The sequence below is a fragment of the Bubalus bubalis genome, chromosome 17 (assembly GCF_019923935.1).
Source record: "Bubalus bubalis isolate 160015118507 breed Murrah chromosome 17, NDDB_SH_1, whole genome shotgun sequence".
Taxonomy (NCBI): Eukaryota; Metazoa; Chordata; class Mammalia; order Artiodactyla; family Bovidae; genus Bubalus; species Bubalus bubalis.
The window spans coordinates 58,164,786-58,176,980 of record NC_059173.1 but is presented as its reverse complement, the minus strand read 5'-3'; the positions used below and the strand labels follow the sequence as shown (position 1 = coordinate 58,176,980).

Below are 12,195 nucleotides of genomic sequence, written 5' to 3'. Positions count from 1 at the left end.
CCTCACCTAAAACTCCCATACCCCTCTCGTCTCCTCTACTCTTAGCTCAGAGGATGTGATGATTCTCCTGTATATGGTCTAACATCTAAACTCTCTCTTCTCTGTAACTTTCCTCCCCAAACCTGAAGCTCCATCAGCAATGTTCCCTCCTTCCTCCCAGCAGGGATTCTGCAGTCTCTTTTATATTAAAAATGGACATCAATCCTGCATCTCTCTTGAGCTCAGCTCCATCTGTAGCTTTCTTTTCCCTCCCAAGTTTTTAAAAAAGAATTAGTGCCTTTCATTTCTCCTCCCTGATTCTTTCCTTAATCCACTGAGATCTTAGCCTCCACTCTGCCTCTCTCTGGCACTTTGACGGTTTTAGTGACTTTGACAATCTTGATCTTACTTATTTGATGCTGTGAATCATTCAGGAAATGCTCCTTTGTTCTCTAGAACATCACTTTCTAACCTATTCTCCTCTTACCCCGTGACCATCCACTATTAGTTCTTTTTCACAGTTTCATCTTTATTTGCATGCTATTAAAAGTTGGTGTTTCTGTGTCTATTCTTGGTCTTCTTTTCTTCTCTTTTTTTTATAAAGCCTTTATTGAATTTGTTACAATATTGCTTCTGTTTTATGTATTTTTTTCTTTTTTCTTTTTGGCCACAAGGTGTATGGGATCTTGCATCCCTGACCAGGCATTGAACCCACACTCCCTGCATTGAAAGGCCAGGACTTAACCACAGCACTGCCAGGGATGTTCCTATCTTTTCTACTCATTTTGTGTCTTCTTTCTAGTCTACTTTATCCTATTCCATAGCATCAATTCTCAGCTATATACTAATGAATCCCAAGTCTGCACGTCCAACCTAACCCTCTTTCCTGAGCCCGGTTTGTCTAACAGCCATATGGACACCTCAAAGTCAGCAGGACATCGTGCCGCCCCTTTTGTGTTCTTTCTCAGTATATGCACTACCACCCACTGTCTTAGCAGAAAGTTTGGACTCGTCAGTAAGTGCTCTTCCCTTTTCTTCATTTACACGCCTGGTTAATCCTCAACTGCTACTGACTCAGTTCTCTAAATGCTTCTTAATTCTCTAAACTTGTCCATTTATTTGCATCCTACAGCTACCATTCCCTTTGTCTGAAGGGTTCCCCCCTCCTCTTCCTTCCTAGTAGATTCTTACTCATCCTTCAGATTCTACCTTAAATACAATGCAAATTTAAATGCAAATTTTGCCTGAATTTCAGATTGGATTCACTCCCACTGCTCAATGCTCCTGTAATTCCCTGTATCCGTTTCCTAGAGCTGCCATAAAAAATGCACCTCAAATTGGGGGATTTAAAACAACAGAAATTTGTTTTCTTTTCAGTTCTGGAGGCTAGAGGTACAAATTCAAGATGTCAGCAGGGCCACGCTCTCTCTAGACTAGATGGAATCCTTCCCTGTTTCTTTCTGGCTCTGGAAGTGCCCAGCATAGTCGGCATTCCTTGGCTTACAGCTGCATCATCCTAATCTCTGCCTCTGGCATCATGTGGCCTCCCCTCTGTGTCTCTGCGTTCATACAGTGTTTTCCTTTTCTTACAAGGATACCTGTTATATTGGATTAGGGCCCATGGGAATGACTTCAGCTTAATATGATTACATCTGCAAAGACCCTATTTCCAAATACAGTGGCATTCATGAGACTAGGGGTTAGATCTTCAATATATCTTTTTAGGGGGCATAGTTCAATTCAGAAAACCCTTATAATTTTTTTTTCAACAAAACTCATCACCCTGTATTGTAATTATTAAATATTCACCTTCCAGGGTAAGCCATTCTTCCCTATTTCAGTGTATTCTCATTGCTTGAGATAATAGAGCTCAGAGGCAAAGTTATAGGCTGAAGACTGGAGAAGCAGGTCAACCAAGAAATTGATGCTGGACATTTCCAAGCAGAAATCAACAGCAGGATTCAATCACAAATTGGAGTTAGACACAGAGTGGGCAGAGAGGTGGGGGAGGTACGGAACAGGGTCAACTTGAGCACAAATTTTATAAAAGCAGTTACTGTTTTCAATTTGCTACCTCTTTTTTTTTTTTTTTTTTTTTGTGGAGGTTTGCCAGCCTCCTGCTTTGGGGGCAGAGCTCTAAATTTTTGGATTTTTTACTCCAGAGTTGCTGAAATATTTTTTATATATCCTTACACATCTCTTAGTCTAAAGGGTGTGATTATGTTCACACAATCTGGGATCCTGAAAAGTAACTTTACGATTCATGGGGATGAGAACAGAACTCAGAGAACATGCACGATATTTATGAAGGCATTGTTTTGTTCCTTTAGCTTTTATTTATTGCCTTGTCCTGGAAAGAAAAGCTTGCATGTAGATTCAGCAGCTGATTAATCATGCCCTTGGCTCCCCATGTCCCAGCTCACAAATACTTTAGCTTTCAATTCACTACCTGAAACAATTACAATCAAAGTTTCATAGTCCATGATGTGAAATCTTTCAACTTTTAGTAATTTAAAAAACACTTTGGCTAAGGTGCTGGTAAAAAACTGATGCTGTTGACTAAAACCAGTTAAAATAGTTTGTCTGTTTACTTTATATGTAATTTACTTTCATATTAGAATTGATCTAGACAAGGTGAGAATTCAGCTGATATTGATTGTAATAGGATTTCTTTTTGTGAATTTCTATAGGACACAGGAATTTGGGGATCTAATTATAGAAGGGAGAGATGGCAATAAATAATAAGGAAACAAACAAATAAATAAAATATAATTTGAGGGAAAATTTTGACAACTACTCATTCAGTTAATTAAGATCTACTGGCCTAATGTTCTCTGAGATAAATCTAATGCATATATGCATGTTTACATGTGTACATATATATGATTATATTTAAATAGGGTAACTTTGGGGCTTCCCTCGTGGCTCAGCTGGTAAAGAGTCTGCCTGCAATGCACGAAACCCGGGTTCGATCCCTGAATTGGAAAGTTCCCCTGGAGGAGGGAGTGGCTACCCACTCTAGTATTTGTGCCTGGAGAATTCCATGGACAGAGGAGCCTGGTGGGCTCCATGCAGTCACAAAGAGTCAGACATGACTGAGTGACTAACACTTGAGCCCCATATGCAATCTTACATATGTGCATATATATGATTATATTTAAATTATTTATAATTTACTTAAAAGTGCTATTAGGGTAACTTTAGAGCAGTGGTTCTCAAGCAGGGGCATTTTTCCTCCAATGGGACACTTGGTAGTGTCTCGAGACATTTTTGGTTATCACACGGATGGGGAGGGACGGATGACTTAGGATAATGCTGGCATCTACTGTGAAGTCCCAGGATGTAAGTTGTTCTGAAACATCTTACTATGTACAGAACAGCCCCTACAACAAAGGATTACTGCACTCAAAATGACAGTGTTGCTGAGGTTGAGAAACCCTTGTTTAGAGGATAAACATTTAGTTGACATAAAAAGGAATTTTCTATTTATTTTTCACAATCTTCCCGCCACCCCCTTTTCCCTTTTATTTCTTCTACCCTGGAGAAGGGAAAGGCTACCCACTCCAGCATTCTGGCCTGGAGAATTCCATGGACTGTACAGTCCATGGGGTTGCAAAGAATGGAACACGACTGAGTGACTTTCAGTCACTTTCTTCACTCACAGAAGAGAAGGTGCCGATAACTTTGTTTATTGACTTTCAGTCCCTAGTTCCAGTTCTTTTTGAGATTTGACTGTTGAAATTTACCATTGAATTTTACAAGACGTTCTTTTTCTAAAAATTTTATTCATTTATTTTGTTGATTATTTTTTTGGCTGTGTTGGGTCTTTGTTGCTATGAGGGCTTTTTCTTTGGTTGTGGTGAGTGGGGTTACTCTCTAGGTGCAGTGCACAGGCTTCTCATTGTGGGGGCCTCTCTTGTTGCAGAGCAGGGCTCCAGGGCGTGTAGCTTTCAGTAGCTGCGGTGCTTGGGCTCAGTAGGTATGGTTCACAGTCTCTAGAGCACAGGCTCAATAGTTGTGGTTCAGGGCTTAGTTGTTGCTTGGTGCATGGGATCTTCTTGGACCAGGGATTGAACCTGTGTCTTCTACATTGACAGGTAGATTCTTTTTTTATTTTTTTGGCAGGCAGATTCTTTATAACTGAGCCACTGGGGAAGCCCAAGAGACATTCTTACATTTCTTCTTTTGCTTAAACTTTATTCACTGAGTTTTGTTGACAGTAACCAAACAGTCCCTAAGTTAGAAAAAGAAGTAATGCTAACATCAAAGAATATAAAAGTAGAGAAATAAAATGCAATTGGTATATATATATATGTATACTTATAAATAGCATATTAAAATTTGTTCTACATTCTATGGTACACTTTGAAATATGTTTATTCATGATTAGAATTGAAAGAGGTAATAATGTAGGCTCAATTAAAATGATGAATATTATATATTCATAAAACTATGAGACTAAAAAGACAACTGAGATCATCAGGTCATCTTATGTTCCCAACCTATTTCTTGTTGAGGGGACATTATAGACATTGTAATGGACAAGAAATATTATTAAATATTAAATATTTAAAATTTAATACAAGATTTAATTTCTTCTTGGCTTTTAAGAGGTTCCTTTTAAAACAGTTATTTTTCGAGGGTTAGAATCTCAAGTGTTATTTCTCAAGCAGTTATTTGTTAAGTGTTAGAATTTCCACTGGGATAAGAAGTTGGAACTTCCAAGATCATTTGTTGAATAGGCTGTATTCTACGAACATTTACTAAATGCCTCCGAGCATAGTCCAAAGCCCATTTGGTGTTTAATAGTGTAGGTCCCAGAAAGTTGTTTTTAGATAAATGGAAAACTCAGGAGAAAGCAAAGTCGGGGGAACAAACATAAATTGCCAGCCTGTGAGGATCAAATTTAGGTCAGATTCTATCTGGGTCAGTTCTATCTCCTCACTTCCTGTTTGTGTAGCCAGAGGGGTAAATCTCTGACCTTTAAGTCCAAGGCTCTCAGAAGAGCTAAGACTTCCTTGAGCTCTAGAAAAGAATAGCAATTGCAGGATGAGAAAATGGGGAAAAAATGGCTCTGAAAACTCCAAAGGATAGCTGTGGTTCCTCTCAATAAGAAATCAGTTGGAAATGTGCCTAACCTAAATAGGATCAAAATACAGAGTACAAAATACCCCAACATGACCAGAAAAATAGAACCATGTGACGTGTGTGGGTAAGACAGATGTAAAAGTGCTATTAAGAATACTAAGGTAAATTATGAAGTGCAATTTATTAAGATCTATAGTGTAGGATATCTTATCTCTTGGAGAATAGAATTCTATTTCCTGCTTTGTTGTAATTGTACAGAAATGAGAATTGGGAATAGATATCATAGGCCTCTTAAAGTATGCTTTAAAAACTCTAAAGAAGAAAAAATATTGTAAATATTTCTGAGAGGTGGTGTCTGATTCCATCTCTGCAATAAACAATTGCTGTCTGGACCCAGCAACCTTATCTCTATCAGTTTTTCTTGCCTCTTCCTTTCTTTTAAAACTCAAGCCTAATTAGTAATGGATTATTGTTTATATGTGAATAATTGTTCATATGTGAAATGATGTGAATATGAATATAATAACCACCCAATAATAAGGCTTGGGGCTTGATAACAGTTTCTTCAATGTAAAATTGATACCACTTTATGCAGAAACAGGACATTTTTGCTGACTTTTTAAATTAACCTTGTATCTTGTGCTGTGTTAGGACATTAATTCTAGTAGTTATTTTTTTATTTTTTATAATTTTTTATGTAAGCAATAAACAATCTGAAAGTAAAGACAGTTTTATTTCCTCTTTTCTCATTTTCTTGAATTTATGTCCTTTTCTTGCTTACTGGAAGGGTTATGTCAACCAGCATAATGATGAGTGGAGGTAGAAAGAGTCGACATTCTTGGCATGTTTCTATCTTAGGGAGAAATTACTCAGTATTTCACTGTTAGGTATGATACTAAATTCAGGTTTTCTATGTGAAAAGCTTTCACATTAAAAAAAAATCTGTTCAGAAAAATCTAATTCATCTTATATGTTATTAATTTCAGTTTTCAAGTATTTAAGTGATGAAAAACAAGTAATTTCTGTTTTAATAACACATTTATAGACTGAGCTTCAAAGACAAGGAAAAATTAATTTAAAATAATGTGTATTTATTTCTCTGTCCAAAGATATCAAAACCAAGAAATAACACTACAATCACAGAAGTGGTATGCAACAGAAAAAAAAAATTGTTCAATGTAATGACTGTATTCTTTAAAAAAAAACAAACAAACAGCAAAACATATTGTCTTCTATTATGTCTCTAGCCAAAGAATATTCTAAAATCTAATGGGCTAAAGAAGAAAAACCAAAGCAAATCTATTTGGAAATAAAGATAAAGCTGCTTTACCAAGTATTTTTAATTCTTGTTTTCTCTGCACAAAATAATTACTAGCACTTGCCTCCTTTTTTGTGCAGTGGTGCAAGTGGTACAATACCCAGAAGCTAGCCACAATATGGACGGAGGGAAAGGGAACTGGAGAGAGCACGTGTGTGGAGTGAGCTGCTTCTCTGCTGACAAGGCTGTGCGTAGAGGGGCACAGAAAACCCGCTAACCCTGGGGGTCCAAAAAGGAGAGTCTCAGTAGAAAATCTCCCTCTTTTACTCTTTTCCCAGATCCTGATTATTCCCCTGCCTGCGTCTGCCGTTGGCCAGATCTAACTGAAAGCCAAAGCAAAAGGAATCTTTTGCTGCAGCCTAAACAGCTCAGCCTCTCATTATATAAAGCAGGCTGGAAGAAAGGGGCAATCTCTTGTGAGTCAAATGAGAATATCTAGCATATTTGTGTTTCTGCAAATTTTTACAGTTTTTTTTTTGCCCCAAATTTATTTTTGGTATTTCAGATTAATTCCTCTTGGATATATTTCCAATAGTGGTATTACTGGCCCAAACAGAATGAAAATTTTGAAGGCTGCTGATGGACTTGTAAATGCCACATAAGTAATATTTAAAGTTTTGCCTATCATGGTTCTAAAAGCCTATGATTTCTCTGTTTCACCATCACTGTTGACATATATGTTTATATATATATATCGCTTCCCTGGTGACTTAGTCGGTAAAGAGTCTGTATGCAATGAAGGAGACCACCTGCAATGCAGGCGACGCAGGTTCTGTTTCTGGGTCAAGAAGATTCCATGGAGAAGGAGATGGCAATTCATTCCAGTATATTTGCCTTGAAAAATCCCATGGACAGAGGGGCCTGGCAGGCTATAGTCCATGGGGTCTTAAGAGTTGGACGTGACTTAGCAACTAAACCACCACTATATATATATTATATATATATATATATACACACACATATATACACATGCACACATATATACACATATATATATACACATACACAAAATATATAACTCCAGCACAATTAATTTTATATAGTTCCATAGATATCATCGTGTTTTTCTTTCATCAGTGGTTAATATTATTGGCACATGGAAATTTTAATTTCAGTTGGGGACAAGACTGTATATGACAGGGGTCCCCAACCTCTGAGATCTAATGCCTAATGATCTGAGGTGGATCTGATGTAATAATAAGAGAAATAAAGTGCACAATAAATGTGATGCAGTTGGATAATTCCCAAACCATCCCCTTACTCCCTGCTTCATGGAAAAATTGTCTTCTGTGAAATCCATTCCTGGTGCCCAAAAGGTTGGGGACTGTTGTTATATGACGCAAGGAGGCAGGGACACATTAGAAACAAGCATTAGTAAATTTTTTTCTTTTAAAGAAGGAGTAAGTTAAACATATCTATCTATGTATCTACTGGTACAAATAGAGTTGTTATTTTTAAAGATAGTGGATAAAATGTTTTCATAAACATATGGTAACTTGTGTCACTTTCAAGACATGACTATGGCTTTAAATGGGTGTTCAAATTGCTTTTCTGTGTATTTAACACTTGCTGGTTCCTTATGATAAGTGCATGGCTCATGAAAACTAAGTTGGTAGATGGTTTTTGTGTCTATTCACTTCAGGTTTTTTCCAGTAGTGGTGATTTCCCTGGTACTGCCATGGGCTTCCTGCTCCCCTTGCCTTTCTTGACCAAGTCTTCACTTCAACTGGAGAATATGAACAGCTCCAGCGGCTACTGAAGGAAGTCAATGAAGAGGCCACATGATTTTTTAAAATCCTTTGTTGTTTCTCATTTCACAGAAATAGACATCTTTTCATGCCACTGAAAGTGTTCTTGCCAAGGTCACTGATGACTCATTTTTTGCTAAACCCAGTGAACACGTTTGAGTTTTTCTTTAATTATTTGACCTTTCAGAAGCATTTGGCGCTACTGATGATAACGCTTTTCTGGAAGCAGTGTCATCCCTTGGCATGGAAGACACTGTGTTGCTATGTGCTCAGGTCTCTGAAGACAGACTGTCTGGTCTCAGTTCTGACACTGATTAGCTGCATGACCTTGGGAAGCCACTCAGCATCTTTGGGATTCAGTTTTCTCATAACTCTTAGTTGCTCAGTCGTGTCCAACTCCTTCCCACCCCAGGGACTCCAACCTGCCAGGCTTCTATGTCCATGGAATTCTCCAGGCAAGAATACTAGTGTGGGTAGCCATTCCCTTCTCCAGGGGATCTTTCCAACCCAGGGATCGAACCCATGGGAGATCTTTACTGTCTTGACTGTCTTCTTTGCTGTCTGAGCCTCCCGGAAAGCCCCAGTTTTCTCATAGTTAAGAATAATAACAGGACCTACCTCTTAGGGTAGGTGTGAGGACTCATGTAAAAGCATATGTAAAATGATTAGAAACTGTACTTGGTACTTCAGCACCCTTAAGTAACGGATATGGTGTGCTGATAAACCGGCTTTTTGAAAAAGAAAGCCCTGATTTGTAGTGTTGACAGTTTCTTTGTTGTAAATACTTTCATCATGGCCTTAAATATGCCTCCCTTTCTTTACTGTTTAGCAGTTGGCTTTCGCAGGAGTGGCTCACATGGTAAAGAATCTGCCTGACATGTGGGAGACCCAGGTTCAATCCCTGGGTTGGAAAGATCGTCTGGAGAAGGGAATGGCAGCTCACTTCCGTATTCTTTCCTGTAAAATTCCGCAGAGGACCTTGGTGGGCTACAGTCCATGGGGTCACAAAGAGTACAGCATGACTGAGTGACTATCACGCTCCCAGGAGTTGATTTCAGCACACTTCTCTTGACTTTTCAATTTCCTCTGCTTGGTGTCCACTGTGGGCTCCTCTTCTTCCATTTCTGAAACATCTTTGCTCTTCAGTGGTCTGTCTGCTGCTGCTGCTGCTGCTGCTAAGTCGCTTCAGTCGTGTCCGACTCTGTGCGACCCCACAGACAACAGCCCACCAGGCTCCCCCGTCCCTGGGATTCTCCAGGTAAGAACACTGGAGTGGGTTGCCATCTCCTTCTCCAATGCATGAAAGTAAAAAGTGAAAGTGAAGTTGCTCAGTCATGCCCGACTCTTAGCGACCCCATGGACTGCAGCCAGGCTCCTCCGTCCACGGGATTTTCCAGGCAAGAGTACTGGAGCGGGGTGCCGTTGCCTTCTCTGGTGGTCTATCTAGGCTTTCCAATTGTTTTACTCCGTACATTTTCCTAGGATCAATCTCATCCACTTAAAAAATTGATATATAATTCACAGATCATACAATTCACCCACTGAAAGTGTCGAGCTCAGTGGCTTTTGGTGTATTCATAGCATGGTGTAGCTATCGCCATCTTTAATTTCAAAACATTTTTATCATTTTCCAAACAGACTCGGTACCCATAAACAGTTGGTCACTCCTCATTTCCCCCACTCCTCCCCATATCCAACTATTAAGCTACTTTCTGTTTCTAAAAATTTGTAAATTCTGGACATTTCATGTAAATGGAGTCATATAATATATGGTCCTTTGTATCTCCTTTCACTCAGCACAGTGTTGTCAACATTCAGCTATGTTCTGGCAGTGTCAGTACTTTATTCCGTTTTTATTGCTGAATAATATTTCATTGTGTTGCCATGCCACTTCTTATTTATTCATCAACTGGTGGATATTAGGTTTTTTTACTTTTTGGCTGTTATGAATAATGCTGCTATGAACTTGGTAAGTTTTGTGTGGACATATATTTTTTTCCTCTTGGATACATATCTAGCAGTGGAATCACTAGACCATGTAGTAAATCTGTGTTTGACATTTTGAGAAACTGCCAAACAGTTTTCCAAAGAGGCTACATGACTTCACCTGCAGTGTACAAGAGATTCGATACCTCCATATTCTTGCCAACACTTGTTATCTATTTTTTTTAACTATAACCATGCTGTGCTATTGCACTCAATTGCACAATCGCACTCATCTCACACGCTAGTAAAGTAATGCTCAAAATTCTCCAAGCCAGGCTTCAGCAATGTATTCATGAACCGTGAACTTCCTGATGTTCAAGCTGGTTTTAGAAAAGGCAGAGGAACCAGAGATCAAATTGCCAACATCCGCTGGATCATGGAAAAAGCAAGAGAGTTCCAGAAAAACATCTATTTCTGCTTTATTGACTATGCCAAAGCCTTTGACTGTGTGGATCACAATAAACTGTGGAAAATTCTGAAAGCGATGGGAATACCAGAGCACCTGATCTGCCTCTTGAGAAATTTGTATGAAGGTCAGGAAGAAACAGTTAGAACTGAACATGAAACAACAGACTGGTTCCAAATAGGAAAAGGAGTTTGTCAAGGCTGTATATTGTCACCCTGTTTATTTAACTTATATGCAGAGTACATCATGAGAAAAGCTGGACTGGAAGAAACACAAGCTGGAATCAAGATTGCCGGGAGAAATATCAATAACCTCAGATATGCAGATGACACCACCCTAATGGCAGAAAGTGAAGAGGAGCTCAAAAGCCTCTTGATTAAAGTGAAAGTGGAGAGTGAAAAAGTTGGCTTAAAGCTCAACATTCAGAAAATGAAGATCATGGCATCCGGTCCCATCACTTCATGGGAAATAGATGGGGAAAGAATGGAAACAGTGTCAGACTTTATTTTTCTGGGCTCCAAAATCACTGCAGATGGTGACTGCAGCCATGAAATTAAAAGACGCTTACTCCTTGGAGGGAAAGTTATGACCAACCTAGGCAGCATATTGAAAAGCAGAGACATTACTTTGCCAACAAAGGTTCATCTAGTCAAGGCTATGGTTTTTCCTGTGGTCATGTATGGATGTGAGAGTTGGACTGTGAAGAAGGCTGAGAGCCGAAGAATTGATGCTTTTGAACTGTGGTGTTGGAGAAGACTCTTGAGAGTCCCTTGGACTGCAAGGAGATCCAACCAGTCCGTTCTGAAGGAGATCAGCCCCGGGATTTCTTTGGAAGGAATGACGCTAAAGCTGAAACTCCAGTACTTTGGCCACCTCATACGAAGAGTTGACTCATTGGAAAAGACTCTGATGCTGGGAGGGATTGGGGGCAAGAGGAGAAGGGGATGACAGAGGATGAGATGGCTGGATGGCATCACTGACTTGATGGACGTGAGTCTGAGTGAAGTCCGGGAGTTGGTGATGGACAGGGAGGCCTGGCATGCTGCGATTCATGGGGTCGCAAAGAGTCGGACACAACTGAGCAACTGATCTGATCTGAAGCTGTGCTATGTCTTCAGTTACTCAGTTGTGTCTGACTCTTTGTGACCCCAGGGACTGTAGTCCCCAGGCTCATTTGTCCACGAAATTTCCAGGCAAAGATATTGGAGTGGGTTGCCATTTCCTACTCCAGGAGATCTTCTCGATCCAGGGATCGAACCCAAATCTCTGAGTCTCCTGTATGTTCTTTACCACTGCACCACCTGGGAAGCACTCTAACCATGCTAATAAGTGTGAAATGGTATCTATTTGTCATTTTAATATGTTTTTCTCTGATGGCAAACGATATTGGACATCTTTTCACGTACTTGTTGGTCGCTTGTATTTCATCTTTCATCTTTGGGCTTTCCTAGTGACTTGAGTGAGTGAGTGAATGAAGTCGCTCAGTTGTGTCTTACTCTTTGTGACCCCATGGACTGTAGCCTATCAGGCTCCTCCTTCCATGGGATTTTCCAGGCAAGAATACTAGGGTGGGTTGCCATTTCCTTCTCCAGGGGATCTTCCCTACCCAGGAATCGAACCTGGGTCTCCCGCATTGCAGGCAGACACTTTACCGTCTGAGCCACCAGGGA

The 12,195-nt window shown here is 39.6% G+C and overlaps 1 non-coding gene across 1 annotated transcript; it reads right to left on the bottom strand.

The window, feature by feature from the left end:
* Positions 1–12,123: 12,123 nt before the first annotated feature.
* TRNAC-GCA lies at positions 12,124–12,195 on the bottom strand. The gene has a single exon. It is a non-coding gene; the product is annotated as a tRNA-Cys (tRNA).